Source organism: Talpa europaea, assembly GCF_964194135.1.
Source record: "Talpa europaea genome assembly, chromosome: 11".
Lineage (NCBI taxonomy): Eukaryota > Metazoa > Chordata > Mammalia > Eulipotyphla > Talpidae > Talpa > Talpa europaea.
The window spans coordinates 10,903,367-10,922,660 of NC_140078.1; the positions used below are offsets into that span (position 1 = coordinate 10,903,367).

The following is a 19,294-nucleotide window of genomic DNA, read 5'->3' on the forward strand; positions in this document are numbered from 1 at the left end:
TCACCTACAAGGCCACCTCCTCAGAGAAACCCCCCTTCCTCTCCCTCCTCCCCTCTCTTCCCGAGCCTCTCCCAGGCGGACAGCAAGCAGCTGCTTACGGCAGCCACACAGAAGTGCCTCCCCAGGCCCAGGCAGGCGGCGGCTCGCAGCTGGCACTTAGGCGAGGCCTGGTAATCCAGCGAAGCAAGCCTCCTGCTGCCCTTCTGGAAACATATGGACGCGGCCCGGAGCCACATCTGCACCCTCTCCGGGAAGGATGACACCCAGGCAGCAGTAACGAGCGCCCTGGTGAACATCATTAGGCTCACCTGGCTTAATAGACTCTCCAGGTTGCAGGAACACAAAGGTGGCTTTTGCAAATTCCCCATGTGTGCTCTCCATGGAGAGCAGCCTCAGGCGCTGAGAGTCCCCAGGCACCGTGGGGAGAGAGTCAGGAATCGCCTTTCTCCTTCCCGCCTGTTTCTGATTCACAGGAGGGGCACCCCGCCTGCTTCCTCCGAGGCAGGGGCGCGGTGTCACTATACACAGCCTCACACTCTGCCTGGGAGCTGGAACACCTCAGAGGTGACAGCAGCGCTGCTCAATTTCATTCATTCCTGGAAGCCTCTGCGAGGCTCCACAGGGTCTGGAAACTTCTCCTTGATGTATGAGCACAACCAGAGCCCAAAGGAAAACGAGCAAGTCACTGACCAGCATTTTATAACCCCTTCCACAGTGTCCCAGGAGCCCTTTCCAATAGGCACCCTCAACCCTACTTTTACAGAGATGGGAATAGTAAGAACCATACTGATACTGACTATTCTATTTCGCAAGTGCTCACTGTGTTTGGGCACTTGCAGGGGCTCTTTGACATAAATACTCTCTTGACAATAAAGACCCTGAAGCTCAGAGAGGTTAAGTGACTTTTCTGAGGTCACACAGCTGGGAGGTGGGAAACTCGGCATTCTGGCTGTCTTCCCACACAGAGGTCTTTTCACAGATCTTAGTGGCTCTAACTTGGCTGGAGGGGAATCATATTAAACCTTCACTCATGGGGCAGCTGTGAGGAGCCGAAGAAAAAATAACTTTGCACAGACTTTGGCACTGAGTAGCTATTCCACGCGAGGTTTCCTTCCCTTCATCCCTCCATGAATTTGCTCAAGGTGCGAGCTTGAATAGGATCTTGGTTGGGACAAGACCCGTCTCCCCCACAAGAGCTTGCAATTACATCATGGTGCCCTCCCAAAGAATCCAGAATAATCTCCCCATCTCAAGACGTTTTGGTTTTTTGCATTTGCAAAATCCCCTTGGCTACATAAGGTAACAGCCATAGGCTCCAGGGGATGGGGCATGGCCATCTGGGGGGGAGACAGTATTCAGCCTATTGCACCCCAGAATCAATGAGGTCAGAATGACAGCCAAAGAAAGCTCCCCCATGCCAACCTCTCAGGGGAGCACGGTGCTCCCTGAAAGCTTGGGCTTTGAGTCAAATATTTGAAAATTACTTCTTTTCAGCAAAAAAATTTCAGTACAAAAGAGGAGCCAATAGGAAGTCTCCCCCAGGGCATCCCTGGCTCCAAGGCCTCGTCAATAAGTATTTCTAATAAACTTTCATGCTTGGCGGGAGATCCTCCGCACGCTGACAAATTTCTCCTCAAATTTGAGATGTCTTGTTCAGAGTAATAGCTATAGTGCACAGGTGCCCAGCTGCTATTGTAAAATCAGTAAGCATTTAATTGAAACAAACGACTATAATAATAGTACATTATCCCTGCAGGCCGAACGCCAGCACAGTTTTAATTATTGAGTTAAGAGTCAGACTAATTTATCCTTTAAAGCAGCAGCCCCATTCCTGGTTACACTGATCATCCTGTTATGAATATGAAGGCACCAGCGGGAAAGGATGTAAATGGAAGGCAATTTGTCCCCTTCAGGGGCTGGTTTTGTCTTTGAAGAAAGGTTTGCAAACACAGGTCGCTGAGATGCTGGGTCAGGGAGAGCCTGGCTGAGGGGGTGAGATTTCTGCTGGGGTCAGGACGGGGCTGGGCAATTAGTGGTCCTGTCTCTGAGATCTAGGCCTGTGTTCCTCTCTGCTCAGAGCTTATCCCAGCTACCACTTCATGCTAAGTAAAATCTGAGTCCTTACCAAGCCACAAGCTCCTAGAACACCCCCTCTGGCACCTGCCCACCACCTGGTACCATTCTGAACTCCCCGCTCCTGTACCCACCCTCTCCACTCCACTCTACCACACACACCTCCTTGATGTCCCGTCAACATCCAAGCAGGCACTACCCAAGGCCCTCCTCTAGCTCAGTGAGTGTGTCCCACCACCCCCACCCCAGAACATCTGACGATATCTGGAGCCACAGTTAGTAGTTACAGCTGGGAGATGCTACTGTCTAGAGGGCGGTAGGTCAGGGGTCTGCCAACCATCCTCACATGCGAAGGGTGGCTCCAGCACGGAGAATGACCCATCTCAAGACAGCAAGAGAGCCACGGGTGGGTAACCCTTCGAGTCAGTTGCTGTCTCTCTGTGGGATGCTCTTCCCCATCTGGGCAGGGGACACACACCCCACTGACTCCCTCACCTCCTACCAGTCTCTGCTCAGCTCTCCCCTTTCCTAGGAGGCCTCCCCTGGCCATCCTGCCTGATACTGCCACTGATGCCAGGCCCACTGCCCCTACCCGCACAATCCCCTGCATCTGCTGCTCTTTCTCGTCTTCCAAAGCACGGGCCACTTAAGAAGACACTCGGTGACTGAGTTCGGGAAAGATTGAAGGAATGAGTCAAGTGGACCTGTGGGATCCAGGCCCCCGAGTGGCAGCCTCTCCAAGCTCCAGCCAGGCCTTGGATACCAGGCTCTTAAGTGTGACCTGCCTCCCACAGCCTCCTCTCAGTACCTAAGACAGGCCACGGCTCACGCAGGCCCCTGCTGCCCTCACGCTTCTCCTCATCTGCCCCACCACAGTCCGGCAGGTTCCTGCCTTTGCTTACTCTGTTCCTTCTGCCAGTGATCTGCTCCCACATGCAGAGACCGGCTGCGGTCACTGCCAGGGGACCTAAATGGAGGTGGCTAACACTTCATCTTCTGGGCATGCTCAGCTGGGGAGCTAGAAGGGGCAGAGGTGCAATGGGATTTACATTTCAGAAACTGCACTGGCTGCCCCGTGGGGATGAGCCAGCTCGTGAATGAGCCAGGGGGAGAGCGAGCAGGGAGAGCATTTCAGGGGACGTGACAGGGGATGTCTGAGTTGGGATAGGGCAGCGGGCCTGAAACCGTGGCACAGTGGAGGTAGGAGAGACTCAGGAGGCAGACGCTGCCAGGCCTGGTGGCAGGCTCTGGGTGGGCACAGCTTGGCTCAGATTCCTGGCAGGTGGCAGGACCCCACGTGAGAGATAAATACAAGGAAAGGGAAGGGTTACTCACCCCCTCCCCCTTCATGCTTAACATTCTACATTCTGAATTAGCACATGGGCTAATTAAAACCATCTTTCCAAAGAATTTATTATAGGATATTCCAAGCTAATTATAAATTCTCTGTAGCTGATCCTGAGCAGTTTGCTAATGCGGTGTTGAAATCTCTTTGGCCACCCTCATTTAAATTATTCATCAGGCCCTGCAACAGTTGTGAACTGTAATTTAAACAGTCAGCTCATGAATATTCAATTAACACAACAAACACTGGCATGTTTTACTGCCTTGCCGCTCAATATTTTGTATCCTCACCCATGTTTACATGTTTTTATGAACTCTTGAGAAAAGCACTGCCTGTCGAAGTCCCTGGTTAGGCTGAGATCGAAATCCCCGGGAGGGGCTGGAGGCAGCAGGTTCTAGCTCTCAACAGCCCTTCTCAGAGATTTGTGGGTCGTGGGTGGTCAGGCTGGAGAGGGAGCCCCTGGGCAGCTTCACACTGCTGAAGAAGGGAGGCCCAGAGAGGGCAAGACTGGCCCTGAAGTCACACAGCGGACCCAGGGCCCCGACTGGACTCAGATCCAGGCCTGTTCCTGCTGCCTAATCTGCCATAATTAAGTGGCAAAAGGGGATCTGATGGCCCCTGGCTCTGAGACAAGGTCAGGAACATGAAGGAAGCCAGTATTCTCTGCCCCAGCCCCTTCATAGCCAAGTATTATCAAAGCAGGACAAGCTGCTTAGGGCAACAGGTTGTTTAGAATCCAGGCTGGCCACGCCCTTAAAAAGCAGAGTTCCCACCCCTCCCAGGCTAGGTCAGTGGGACAGAAATGCTTGCTCCCTCCTGAACCTCAGGCCCCCACAGCCATTATGTTTTGAAGCCTCTACAAAGGGCTCATTTACTCTCACATCCCCTGTGACAGGCACTATGATGCTCCCCACCATGCGGATGAGAAGAGGAGGGTCAGAGGACTCAGACCTTGCCCAGGTGAGAGCTCTCCCCTCCTTCTCTGAGACCCTACTTCAGAAGCTCATTTTCACAACTCCTAAGGAAGCCATCCCAACAGGGTTTTATAACAGAGAAAATCCAGAAACCACCCTGATGTCTGCCTAGGACATGTTGGCACTCACAATGAAACATCCACACAGCGGAATATTATGCAACCATGAAAAATAAGGGCACGACATAAATCATGGAGACAGAAATATATGCATTACACACTGTAGGAGAAAATCAACAGAAAATCACAGAACAGACTAGAAAGCATAGAAAAGGCACCATATATAGTCCTATTTCTATGAATTATATGTGTATAATACACAAAGATGACTGAGGAGACATTTAACAAATGGTTAGGTTAATAATGGTTATTTGCAAATGGTGCAGCTTTAATCAACTCTTATTTCTCCTTTGTATTTGCTTATGTTTAAATTTTTCTACAATGAATATGTACCATTTTTATAAAAATCAACAAAGCTATGTTTTTTTTTTTTTGTAGAAAGAAATAAAGCATGTAAGAATACTTTATTTCAAAATTTATAGGCCACAGGGCCTCCCTGGTGGTGCAGTGGGTTGAGCGCAGAGCTGTGAAGCAGTCCACAGCCTCCGCAGCGTGGGTTCGATTCCAGGCCGGCCAGGGAGAAACCCACATAGCGCGGCAGACCTCTCCTGTTGCGCCTGCTGCTCCCCTCAGCAGTGCTTTCAGTCTGTCTGCCTGTTCTGCTCTCCACTCTGTCTCTGGTGAATCCTCTCACCCTCCCACGCCTCGGGCCTGTACCCCAGCTATTGTATAAATAAAAAATAAATCTATAAAAAAATCTTACAGGCTACAGCCAAAGCCATGCTCCAAAGAAAGTGTACAGCCATAAACTTTTTATTATTGAACAATAAATAATAAAGGCAAATGGACTAAAGACTCTAAAATGAACAATTTAAACATCTACAGAGGGGCCTCCCTGGTGGCATAAGGGGTTAAGACGCAGGACTATGAAGCAATCCACAGCCACTGCAGCATGAGTTCAATCCCCAGCCAGGGAGCTACCCACATGGCACAGCAGACCTCTCTGTCTCGCCCACTGCTCCCCTCAGCAGTGTATTTCAGTTAATCCGCCTGTTCTGTTCCCCACGCTGTCTCTGGTGAATCCTCTCACCCCCCCATACCTCTGGCCTGTACCCCAGTTCTTTTATGCATAAATAAATAAATAAATCTTTAAAATTAAAAAAAAACTACAGAAAGAAAGAGGGCAGGATTAATAAACATAAAAGAGGAAGTAAATAAATTAAGAGAAAGAAAAGGCACAGAATTGGATGATAACTTGATGGTAGGTTCTTTGCATGAAACAATAAAGTGGAGCAGGTGACCCAACAGCACGGATGAAGATGAGCATGGAAAAGGATGGAAACGCACTCTCATGTTTTGGGGGCTCCAGCGCTGGGAGCCCCAGCTGCTGCCTCTCCAGCTAACCAGTGTGCCTTCCCAGCAGCCGCACTGGAGTCGGGGATCCCCAGCCAGTGGGAGGGGGAGGTTGAGGCGGGTCTATCTGGGGAGACACGGGGTCCTCTGAAGGGCGACTTTGGTCTGAGGACTCCTCGTGGGCCTGGTGAAACCTTTTCTGACATTGTCCTACTGCCCAAGACTTCATCCCCAGCCCCCAGAGCCCCTCCACCTCTCTCCACAGATGCCAGACTGAAATTTCCCCACGTCCTGCATCTCCTCCCTCCCTCCTCAACTTCCATGCCTGCTGCCTGCTTCTTGGTGCACCTGAACAAACGCAAGCAGAGCCCCTCTCTGGGAGAAAACCGTGTTGCTTGGACTCAAGAGACACAGATGCCCTGCTTGGGGTGAAGGGCGGACCCCAAGGATGCTCAAGGGGCCCTAAACTAAGCTTTAGGGCAGGCGGGTGCTGGGTAGGGAGTAGTCTTTGCTTGGTGGGGCATAGAGGTGCATCCTGCTGTTAGTCTGGGGGAGATGCCGGGCTCAAGGAACTGCCACATGAGACAGAACCGAGGGGACACCTGGCCACATCCCTGGAGAGAGCAACAAGAGCCAGAGGCCACCATAATATCAATGTAGCTAAAGAGGGACTTGGGAGCCAAGAAATATGTCAACTGTCTGATGGGTACCATTTTGCCCACCAGTATTTGGGCAGGTGTGTTTCTTGGGGGAACAAGAAAGGGTACAGAGTTTATGCGGGTGGGCAGAGAAGAAACACAGGGGCAGCTCATACACCCAGTGTTTAGAGGCAAAGGACAGCACTGCCTTGGCTACCACACTGAGCATTTTATAAGCTTTCAGGCACTTCAATTTCAGCACAGCCCGTAAGGCAAGGATGAGAAAATGAAGTTCAGGAAGGATGGGTGACTTGCTCCATGGCTGGGGGAACTCAGATTTCAATTCAGGCCTCTGCAAGTGCAAAGCTCATGATAGTCATTCTGAGCAAGGACTGGCCCCTTACAGCAGGGCAATGGGCTGAGCACATAGAGGCGCTGTATGGGTGGCCAGGATCGGGGGCCACAGCAAGCCAGGCTCCTGCTCCCAGAGGGCAGTTTGATCTCCAGCACCAGTCACTGGTACTGTGGACACTTGCATGTGCTGGGTCACAGGGAGCCTGGTCCCTGCCTCGTTTGGGAATCGTTTTGCAGGGACTACAGGAGGATGCAGATCTAGTTTAGTGTGATCAACAGGACAATAGTGGGGCACACCGAGAAGGGTGAGGCCAACTTGCTGGCTGGAGTTGATCTGCTCCTCCTAGCAGGGACAGAGTAAGAACAAGTTAACAAGATAGATGGGGTTGTGGGTGTGGAGAGGGGTTCTGCGTGCAAAACATGAGGGCTCAAGGTCTGGATTTCCAAGGCAGAAGGCGAGTCCTTTGAGATAAGGGAGGGGCCATCCCAGCTTGGCCTTTTGGACCCAGAGTCCTGTGCGGGGGCCCCACGCATTGCGGTCACCCGGTGCATGACCCCCTCCCCGCCCCACTGCGCGCCATTTCTAATTCTGCATAAGCCCCGGGTGCACGATTACCTGGCAGCCACTCAAGCATAAGACATCCTGAGGCCGCCTGGCCTGGAGTTCTGATACAGGCTGGGGACATGCAGGGAATCTGCTTCAAGGCCTGAGGCAACAGGTGGCGTGAGGGCACTGGGAAGAGTCAGGCACCACGGCAGAGGTGTGGATCCTCTGGCTTCTCTGAGGACTAGGTTTGTGACTGTTGCAGGTGAGATGAGAGCCTCACGGCAAACAGAAACACAAGCAGCAGGTCCAGTGTCCTAAAGGTGAGGGAGCCCTCGGGACCCAGCAGGGAGTGGTGGCCGTCCAGGGCTGAGAGTTGAGGGAGGGCCTGAGAATCTGCATCTCTAACAAGTTCCCAGCTACCGCTGACCTGCTGGCATAGGACCTCATTTTAGATGTAGATGCTGCTGGGGCTCCACCCAGATGGCCATGGCCAGTGGTGCTGCCAAGGGTTCTCAGCTGCCCCCTCTCCAAGCTGCCCCTCCCCCAGGGGTACAAATTGTGGTCAAATTCATGCTCCAGAGCTCCCTGTGGCACCAGGCAGACCTCCTGCTGGCATGGATCTGGATGCCATCTGGAATATCCCGTTTCCTCCTCAAAACAACCCCGTGTGAAAACTGGCACCGACAGGTTCAGCAGCTTGGCTGAGGTCGCACAGCTGTCACACATGCAGCTGTGACCCCAGAGCAGTCCCTCCCAGCCCACGGGGCTCTCCTGACTGTGATTATGTCTCCAGCCCCTCAAAAGGACCATCCATGACACCATGGGGACTCTCTCCTTTGACTCCTCAGCTCCCTGCAGCAATCTGGGGCTCATCCCATCAATATGTGATGAAAATAAGCTGCAGGACAATGACGTGCCCTGTGCAATCTGTCAGGGCGGTGGAGACAGGCCTGAACCCAGGCTTCCTGACCCTGGGTCTCTCTGGCAGGAGCAATGGCTTATACAGAAGAGAGTCCTCAGGGCTGCAGCATGCCTGGCCCATGGCTCTGTCCAACACACGCAACCAGTGACAGGTTCTAACTGCTCATCCCCAAATTCCTATCTGTCTCGCTCGCTACCACAAGTTTGGAGAAACAGCCAGGGGGACTGATTTTGGGTTCGCTCCCCTCACATGTCTCAGGTGAGGCTCTGACACCTGGCACTGGATGGAGAGACCGGGGGAGAGTCCCACCCACAGGCCAGAGCCTTGGGGCTGGGCACAGAGGCCTGCGTCTGTGGGGAGGGCTGCATCTGTACAATGATGAGGGCACAAGGCACTGGGTCAAGGGAACACAGTTCTTGTCCAGCCTCTGCCATTCCTGACTGTGTCTCCTGGAACAAGCACATGCCCTCTGAGTCTCAGGCACACATCTATAAACAGAGACACATCTCCCTCCAAGGTCCACGGAGGGTTAGGTGAGACACGGAGGACTGTCCTGTAGGATGGCTGGGCCGCGGGGGCCACATCGGCAGTAGCCCACATCGGTAGCATTGGTTTTTCATTCATTCATTCATTCATTCATTCATTCATTCATTCATTCATTCATTCCTATAGTTAGTCAGTCAGTCACTCAACTAACCCTTATCAGACACTTGCTACATCCAGCACAGGAGCATATTAGCACATTTGGAATCTACTATGGGGTAGATAGCACCAGCTCCATGTTAGGTAATGTTCACAGAGGGTGAAAAACAACCAAGGTCACCCACAGGGGCAGAATAGGGACCCCAGGACTCCAGACTTCCAGTTAAGAGCGTGGGTACCAGGTTGCCACCACCGCAGAGGGCTAGTGAGCTGAGATTCGCCCAGGACGTGCCTCGGCTGGAAATGCTCCTGGTGCTTCAATGCATCCACACTCCCTTCTGGAGCTGGAGTATTTAGATGAGCTGTATCTGTCTTGCTGCCTTCTATAAAGACTCGGAGTTCTAAATGGACAAAGCCGCAAGATGAGAGAAAGCGCGCACGAGACTGACTTTTTATTATCCAGCCAGAGCCGGGGGAAAATGACTCCAATAGATCTCAAGTTTTATGTGCTCCAGACGTTCTGCAGAGCCAGAGATGGTTTCTCAGCAATGCCGACGGTACATTAAAAGCTCATTTTCCCAAACATGGCACTGAATATGCACTCAGAGGAAAGAGCCATTAGACTGGGTAATATCGAAGCTGCAGCCGACGAACGCGGCTGTGATTTTCTCTGAATTCTCCCTCGTGACTCGGGAGCAGGTCTCAGCTCGTCCTCGCAAGCTTGGCATCTCGCCCAGATTGGAAGTTAAACGCCTGGCCCTTGCACCCTTCACAGCCAGAGGGTCACGGCTCCCATTAGGAGCCTGGCAGGGGGTGCTGAGGATGGGCACCAGAGGGCGCCTCAGCCAACATAAAGCCCATCAAACTGTTTTGCAAATCCCAGCAGAGGGTTGCTGATGGGGACCGAACAGGAAGGCCAGGCAGGTATGAAATTTCCTCCTCTCAGGCTTCTGCAGCTGCTCTCTGGCCTCTTAAATCCCAGCCCTCAAGTCCACCACCTCCAGGAAGCCTTCCTGTGACTCTTCTCCTCTGAGCTCCTGAGTATTTCATCTGTTCCCCCTTCCGAGCTCGAGCACCCACCTCACGCTCCACGCTGAGGGTACTACGAACACAAACGGCTTGGCTCGGAGTCGGAGAGGTGAAGGAGTCTCAGTCCTGCCCACTCACCCCCTTGCTTGTTCATTTATACATCCCTGCACGGGTTAGAAACTGAGCTCTCCCCTTCCATGTGACCTTGGACAAGGCATCTTTGCTCCCACTTATTCAGTCAGCAAACGCACCAAGGATCATCCGCTAGCTGGTCCCTCTGCTCAGTGCTGGGGCAGAGAAAGGCACAAAGCCCAGACCCGGGCTTCAGGCTGCCCAGGCACACAGGGCATCTCCGTGGACGAGACTTGTGCCATGAATACGGACCCATCCCATCTTTACGTTTTTGATATACTGGATGTTTGTGGTAATTCTTAAAAATGCTGCATGAAAACACTTATCTTGACTACTGAGCTTTTTGGCACTCCCTTAAATTTTGTGATTGAAGCAATCGCCCCACTTGCCTCCCCCTACTCCCTGGCTAGGGGATCCAGAGAGCCTCAGAGAGAAGGAAAAAAGGACCCTCTGAATCGAGATCTAACGCAGGAATAGGCGTTCACAGCTTGCCCTGGGGGGAGAGCCGTTCAGGCCTAGGGAAGAGTTGCAGTGGTTGTTACCCAGGGACTACTTTGTCCCTGGGGGGCACCTGGCAATGACTGGAGACACGTAACATCTGACCCTGACTCTGACTGGGGGAGTGCGACAGGAGACCAGGAGTGGGCAGAGGAGAGGGGTGCTGCTGGAACCCCATGATGCCCAGGGCAGCCCCCGCCGGAGAACTACCCCCTGGCAGGGCAGTGATGCGATGCTGAGAACCCGCTGCCAAAGCACAGACATGGGTAACACAGTTGGGGGGGGGGCCTGTGAGACCCTGGGCTGATTCCTTGGCCTCTCCAAACCTCGGCTTCTGCATCTGGAAAATGGGGACAACAATGGTACCTACTTCAGAGGTTGTTCGGCAAAGCCATGGCCCAGCGCGTACACAGCAGGCGCTCAATGCATGTCCACGCCACGCCCTTCCCACTCTGCACACACCTCAAACTTGGGAGCAAATGGTTCTCAAAAGAATCAGCATCCCCGGGTTCCAAAGAAAACTGGGACACGGAAAAGAACACATTCTGTTCTCTTCCGACCTTTCTCTCAGTGAAAACGGTGAGTCTTATCTCTCGACAAACGTGAGTCTGTTCGCAGAGAACCAGCCTGTGTGTTCGCTTATCACTGGCCTGAGTTTTAACAGGGAGTGAATTTTTATGACTGAGTTATAAACCTTGGCAAAAAAAACCCCATTCTTAAAGTAAAAAAACGCTGACAGGTTTTTAACTACTGTAGCTGCTAAATTAAGCATGAGGGATGGGGTGGGGGTGTGGAGCCCGAAAGCAGACGAAAGTGCCCTAAAAGAGTTAGTGGCGGTAAAATAATGTTCATTAAAAATAGAAAAACAAACACACACACACACAAAAATCTTTTGTGTTCAACTTCACACTCGTACATCATAATGTTCCCGTAAAAGGCCATTTCCCCCTGAGATAATAAAAGAATTGAATTTTTCCTTATCGGTCATCTATTTTTCTAGCTGAAGCTATTACTCCCGCTCTGGGGTTGCTAGGCAACAAGAAATATTAATAGCAGCTTTTATTAGCTTAGCTTTTGCAGCCGAGTACCAGAATGAGAAAATGGGGGACATAAATGTGTTACATAAATCTTTCAACCTTTCAGAGCTGGTGTTAGTCTCTGTTTTCATAATGATTTATTGAAGTGATGGTTCATTTATGAGAAAAAGGAATGCAGGATAAGAAAACGGAGCAGTCCCCTGCAGGAGTGTTTGAAAATAAATAATTATAGCAGGGGAGCAAAAGCTGTTTAAAGCCATTTTTCTGAGTTTTATAAAATGTAAAAAGACATATTTCTTTTGCTTACTGCCTCTGAAAAACAGGGAGAGTTTCACCCAGACGATGCTGAATATAAAGAACCCTCTGGGCCTTGGGTTAGGCCCATTTGGGAGATCACTGGCCCCCCCACTCCCACCTCCAGGGAGAAATTAGACCAACATAGGGCTCCAAGGAAAAGTGTGGTGGGAGGTACCCTGGTGGACCCCACTTTTCTTAAGATGGACCCTGCCCTAAGTCACACAGACAAGAAGAGTTGGTTTGGGGTCCATGCTTTCTTGGCATGCAGGGCACTGTCACTTCACTGTCACTCTCAGCTCTGAGTGAGGTCCTGGGGTGACTAATCTGTGGCCCCTTGCACAGCCCTCAACCGGGACCCTCTCCACACCAGCTGCCACCTCAGACTCTACCCACTTTTTCCAACACCCACCTCTTGGAGCAAAGTCCAACTGACCCCTCCCCTGGCAAAGGAGACCCCGGGGTCAGGCTGGACAAACGTGAACATGAGGTGGGAGCCCCCCAAACCACAACAGTGGAAGGAGCAGCTTAACAGAGCAGCTTGCACTTACCGGATGCCTGCTGTGGGCCAGGCCCTGGGGATGCACTTTCCCTACGGCTGCTCATCGAATCCCCAGGAACTCTTACAAGGCAAGGAATATTACCTCCACTTTACAGGTGAAGAAACTGAGGCGCAGGGAGGATTAACCCCTTTCTCTGAGTCACAGGGTGGAGGGTAACACATGGTGGAGGAGGGTTTTAAACTTAGGTAGGACTAACCCAGGAGCCCAGCACTTGGCCACCAAGTACTGCTTCACATCAAGAAGACATAACATAGAAAACATACATCTCAATGGATTACAAAAATGGCCACAAATTCCTGTTCTCCCTGAGTCCAGGCCTTTCTGCAAGGTGGCTCTCCCTTTAAGAGTGAGTCCAGCTCTCCACACTTGACTCCGGGCTTGGCCGTGTGACTTGCTTAGGCAATAAGACATTAGCAGCTGTGAGGCAGGCAGTGGTTTGAAAAGGGCCTGCATAATGCGGCCTTTCTTTTCTTGGTGCTCTTGGGGAACCTGTGACCAACGCCATGTGAACCAGCCCAGGCCACTCGGTGATGAGACACTGGCGACAGGGGCCAACTCCCAAGCCTACCCAGGACATCCCCCCGAGGCCATGCAGCCCCAGCTGATCTGCAAGCTGACCCCCACAATCAGCCAACCCAGCTCTGATGAAAAGAACGACTTTCCTGACCTACAGGATCAAGATACTAATAGTTCACTGTTTACTTTAAGCCATTAACTGCTGGGATCACTTGTTACACAGCAAAAACTACAGTCATACTGATACAATCATAGAATGAAACAAAAATGAATTATCGGGACCTCCCCGGTGGTGCAGCAGTTGAGCGCTGGGTTGTGAAGCTGTCCGCAGCCTCTGCAGTGCCGGTTCGATCCCCGGCTGCTCCCGGGACACCGGAGGAGGGTCCCACATGGCGCGCAGACCTCTCCTGCCGCCCGCTGCTCCCCTCAGCAGTGTACTTCGGTCCTTCTGCCTGCTCTGCTCCCTGCTCTGGCTCTGGTGAATTCTCTCACCCTCCCACGCTTCTGACTGTACCCAGTGCTTGTGTAAATAAATAAATAAATCTTGCATAAATAAATATTTTTAAAAAATGAATTATCCATTAAGAGCAATAAATGAACAGGTTGGATGGGGGAGGGAAGTGTTTCTACCCCACCCCGTCCCTGCTCCAACTCAGAAGTCCAGAGCACCAAAGATTGGGAGGGCATCCCCTGCACATCAACTCACAAAAATCAAATACAGCCACATGCTATTTACTGATGGGGAGACCTGCCCAGTAACTTGTCCTTGGGTGATTTTGTCTATGTGGAAACATTAAGAGCAGAATCACAGAGCCTAGATGGTTCCACTATGACACACCCAAGCTGGAGGGGTACCTCTGGGACCACCATCATATACGTGGTCTGTTGCTGACCAAAACTCACTAAGCAACCCATGACCATGGAGGTAGACCAGGTCTCCGGGGGGAGGAGGGCTGAGGTGGAGAAGGGAGAGAAGGTTGGAGGAAAAGAGTAGAGAACAAGCAGAGAAGGGGGTAGGCGCTGGGGGGATAGCAAGGACCCTCAGTCTCCAGGCCCTAACCGGGGCTGCAGGCTCTCTCACGGGAACCACTTCTAAAGCAGAGGAGTAAAGAGGCAACTAAGGTACTTTCCAGGCCCTGCCCAACAGGATACTAGCCTGGAAAGACCCATCACTTGGCACTGGGGGCCCTGGGCCATCTAGCTGAGCCCTGTCTGAGGAGAGCCAGTCCTGGCAAGATGCCTTAGGACAGGGATCTAGAACAGAAAGGATGTAAAACTGCCAGTCTACCCCTTGGCATTTTGATCCAAGCTGACGGTATTTGTGTTGCCTAGGCCAGTGGCATGTGCGGTGGTGGTGGTAGGGGGGCGGGGTGTCTAACTAACCTCAAGCCCCTCTACACATCCAGAATGCCGTAGCTGACAAAGCCATTTTCCCTGTTTTCCTGTGTGTGAGTTCCCCAGAGCTGGCTTCCCCCATCCCCAGATGGGAAAACAGAGATTGGCACAGAAGTGGGTCCAAGGTCCCAGTGAGAGCAAACAAGAGTCAAAGCTGGGAGGAATAGGAGCTATGTGCCACCCTGTGCCAACTGAGGCCCGAGTGGGACCCCAGGGCTTGGCTCAGGCAACCCCCATCTCCTGAATCACCAAAACCCAAGGCTGATGCAGGGAAAACTCTGCCAGACTCATTTCCAAGGGGCCCTGTCCCCCGCCTCCCTCCCCCGCCCCCCACCCCAGGCAGGAGAGACTCCTGGGGGTATGTGTGGCAAAAGGTGCAGGTTTCCGAGAACTTGTCTGGGGGCACTGGGCTTTGTCCCCTCCCAGGATACTTCCTCTCCTGGGTGAGCCAGAACCTTGAGCTGGAACGCTGCCCAAAGACGGTTCCAAAATAAATGATTTCATCCTTACAGAGGCTGCTTAATAAATTCCACTCTTCGAGTTTCTTTGGATATTTTAGAAACTGATTTATACATACAATATCTCTCTCAAAATGAGACAATCAACACAGGATAAAATTATTGAGTTATGAAAATAGGGGTCAGATGGAGGTGCAGCGCTTTAAATTAAACTGGCAAAATATATCTTTCATACTAAATTGACTCTTTTTGTCTTGGAAATGAATGTTTAATCAGTGAAGATACCGGAGTTGAGGAAGAAGCCTAAAGCATATTTAATTTTGTAAAAGGGGCTCGATGCCAGCAGTGCACACTGGCTCCTGCCAGCAGCCACACCTTTTAAGCAGAAGGCAAGCTCGCGGGCTGCGCTGATTGGGCAGGAGATCAGGAAGCATCAACCGCCTTGGGATCAGAGGCAAGGCGGGCTGGTTATGTATGACATGGCATCACATGCCGTGGCCTTGCCCACCTCTCCAGGCAGGGAGTCCTGGGAACTCCTCAGCCTGCGCAGACAGTGCCTGGGGCCATGGATCACAGGGGCATCCTCTGTGCCCTGGAAGCTCTGGGGTCCAGCTGCTCCATCCTTCAGACGCCTGGCGGAACCAAGCGGTGCTTGCCAGGAAACAGAGCTGTGTGTGAATTCTGGCTTTGTGCTTCGTGGCCATGCGACAGTCACTCATTCAGATTCCTAAAGTACTCAAGGGACCTACTGTGTTCCAGGCCACACCTCCTTGAGGATGGCCCACTTTGATCCAGGAGCCTCTTCTGGGTCTGCACAGCATCAGACACCGACCCTCTCGAGCGCTGACTACATGTTCAGAAACAGGTTCTGCTCTGCACCTGACTCTCCACCTGCACCTGGAGTTTCCTCAAGGGCGCCTCGGAGATGCAGGGCCCCAGACAGTGCCCGGTACTGAGCAGGCTCTCAACAGAGGCTGCTGCATAGCCCATCGTGGTGGTAGGTTGAGAAACAGCCCTCTAAGAACATCAAGTCTTAATCCTTGGAACCTGTAAATGCTACTGTATTTGGAAAAAGAGTCTTCGTGGGCCTGATTACTTAAGGCTCTTGAGATGGGAAGATTATCCTGGATTCTCCCTAAATGCCCCAGATACCATAATGGGCATCCTCATGAGAAAGGCAAAGGGATATTCCGCTGGCAGAAGAGAAGGTGATGTGAAGATTGGCAGAGCCTGGAGCGATGCGGTCACAAGCCAAGGACGCCGGCCACCAGCAGAAGGAGTGTTACCCAGAACCCCACAGGAAGCACCCCCTTCCTGACACCTTGATTTTGATGCAGTGATTCAGATTTTGGACTTCTAGCCTCTACAGTTGTGAGAGAATAAACTTCTCTTGCTTTAAGTCATCAAGTTTGTGGAGATCTGCTTGATCAGCCACAGAAAGTTAATACAGTTTTCTGAACAGAGCACCTGCCTGCCCGGGACTCCATCTCCGCTTACAGGGATACCTGCCTCGCTCAGGGTTCTTACAAGCATGATGTCAGAGACCACTTGGACAGCCCTCCAAGCAGTGCTGGACACACAGCAGGTGCTGACACGTCCCTGATCACTCACATAGTGTGCACAGTGTGCACACACACCTTCACCCTGCAGCTCACGTTAACTTAAAGCATTTGTCTGTAAGGGCGCCTTGTCTTGCTTCACCGCCACAGTAAGGACATGTTCTAACGCAGTTTCCCGATTGCCACCAGCCCCTTTGGGTAAATCGGTTTGGTGTATCTTTCTTTACATAATGAGGGAATATAAAACCCAGTGAATCTCTGCAAACTCTTGACTAATGAATGAACAAAAGCTATCTGAATTTGTAAAGCATTTAAGCATGAGCTAGTTATAAAGGAGTCTGCAGAACACCTCTTTGGACCTAGGCCAGCGAAAGCATTTCCTAGCAGGGGTGACCTGGGGTCGTGTGTGATACACCCGTGACGTCCTCTGTAATGAGCAGAGCTACTATAACCAGGTGGGCTGACGAAGGTACCGCAGAGAATCTGCAGTCTGTTCCTGCAGGGTAAACACTGCCAGTGGGTTACTCTGGGAATTCGTTTTTATTACTAAGAAGAACAACAGCAAATATTCCCTGATTGCTTACTCTCTGACACGAGTTTGCTAAGACTTTACATACACATCTCATGACACTTCACCGAAATCCTGAGGATACTGGTGTGATTTCAAGACAGGGGAAATGAAGCTCAGAGGTGCAGCCAGGACCGAATGTGGGCTGGGGGGCTCAGCCTGCACACCGGCCACTCCCCCACAGGGTCTCTGCAGACCTCCATGGAGGAAGATGCCTCCATGGCCCAGAACTGCAGCATCTACAGCCCTCAGCTGCCAGGTCCTACCCTTGTTGGGTCACCATGAACCCCAAGCAGGGCAGCTGGAGAAGTAGAATTCAGGTTAGGAAGCTACCTGGGCAGGCATCGACAATACATGCATTTGAGCAAAGCAGAATCAAAACCACATGGCTTTGGGCCTCCCCGGTGGCGCAGCGGTTGAGCGCTGGGTTGCGAAGCTGCCCGCAGCCTCTGCAGCGCCAGTTCGATTCCCGGCTGCTCCCCGGCCACCAGAGGAGGGTCCCACATGGCGCGCAGACCTCTCCTGCCGCCCGCTGCTCCCCTCAGCAGTGTACCTCGGTCCTTCTGCCTGCTCTGCTCCCCGCTCTGGCTCTGGTGAATTCTCTCACCCTCCTGCGCTTCTGACTGTACCCAGTGCTTGTATAAATAAATAAATAAATCTTTAAAAAAAAAAAAAAAAAAAAAACCACATGGCTTTGGAATCTTCAGATCTTCCAGAGAGAGAGGAGGAAGCTAAGGACCTGCATTATTGATGGGCCCCAAAGGAAAGCGCTCCTCAAGAAATGGAGCATTCTTTTTCATGGAGTTCTTTAGTCAGAGCCCAGACTTCTCAAAATGTGAAACAGTTGGTTCCCTCCTTTGTTTCCTTATCTCCTTTTATTTCACATCTAGTTTCAAAAAATGTGATGTGGCTTAAGAAAATACATACAGTATACCAGTTTTTTTAAGCAAGGAAATTTGGTGGTAACAAGAGTAAACAATGAAATAAATTACAGCGGAGACTGTTAAAAGGTAAACTATACCTGAAGGTCCCGGGCATCTGCTAGAACGGGGTCACAAATTTGCCTGTGGCCTCTGAGCAGCTTTTGCAGAGATTAAAATAATCCACTCAACCCCGTGATTCTGAAATCACTGGGGCCAATGCAGTGGCCCATCTCCCCCTACGACAGTTGTGGCTTCTTCCTGGGCAGTGGTTGGTCCAGTCATACTCAGTCACGGTTCTCTCTGGACAACCCAAACTTCTAAGCATCAGAGAAGAAGTGGGCTGTCATGGGGAAATGAGAAGGGAATATGGACCTCACAGCACTGCTGGATCCAGCCACGCCTGAAACCCATTGCCTACCTGACATTTCAGTGTTTTCAGCTAGTCTGAATTTGCTAGCTGTCACTTAAGAATGCATCTGAGAACTGTCACCCAATACAGTGTTAACTATGAAGGAAAAAGCAAAAATAAGCACAAATCCGTTATTCATGGGAAGTACTAGAATCCCCTCAAGGAGCTTTTTCTAGTACACAAAAACTACTCTACTGGTTTTCTATAGCTCTTGATTGTTCAAATCAGCCATTCATGCTACAAATCATACATCTCCTTAGCAGGGGATTCAGGGCCCCATGAGCCGGCCTCTGATGAGCTTCTCTCCTTCTCTCTCCCCCGCCTCGGCTCCAGGTCCTTTCTCTCCAGCACAAGAAAAAGAATGAGACACACATCATTCCCAAACACGACGTGAGCTGTTCTGTACATGCTGTTCCCCCAGCCTGGAAGATCCTTTCCTGCTATAACACTGCCTACCAAATTTCTACCCATTCTGCAAACTTTAACTCAGGATTCACCCTTTCCCCTGCAGTGTAAGCCAGAGGGTGTTCAAAAAGCAATGGATTCCATTTATATGAAATGTCCAGAATAGGTAAATGTATAGATGCAGAAAGTGGACCAGTCGTTGCCTAGGGCTGGGGGTTGTGTGTGTGTCGGGGGGCACAGGGAATGATGTCAGAAATGATTGTTAAAGGCTACAGGATTTCTCTTTGGGGTGATGAAAATAGTCCAACATGGAATGTGTTAACGGTCACACAATGCTGTGAATATACTAAAATTGACTGAATTATATACTTTGTTTTTGTTTTTTAATTTTTTAATTTACTTATCTATCTATATATTATATCATTGTTCTTTTTTTTTTCACCTGTTTGCTGTGACACTTGGCACCTGACATTGTTCATTTTTGTACAATGTATGCTTTTTTCTCTCAGGTGTAGTCCCCGTAAAATTCCCACCAATTCACCCGTGCACCATCACCGTAGTCCCTTGTGCTCTCCCCTGTTATACTTTCAATGGGTGAATT

General features: G+C 51.1%; 1 protein-coding gene across 3 annotated transcripts in view; it reads right to left on the minus strand.

Moving 5' to 3' along the window:
- TOX2 (TOX high mobility group box family member 2) overlaps positions 1 to 19,294 on the minus strand; it is a gene marked incomplete at both ends in the record, with an annotated part of 97,180 nt that overhangs the window by 11,768 nt on the left and 66,118 nt on the right. The window lies entirely within an intron of this gene.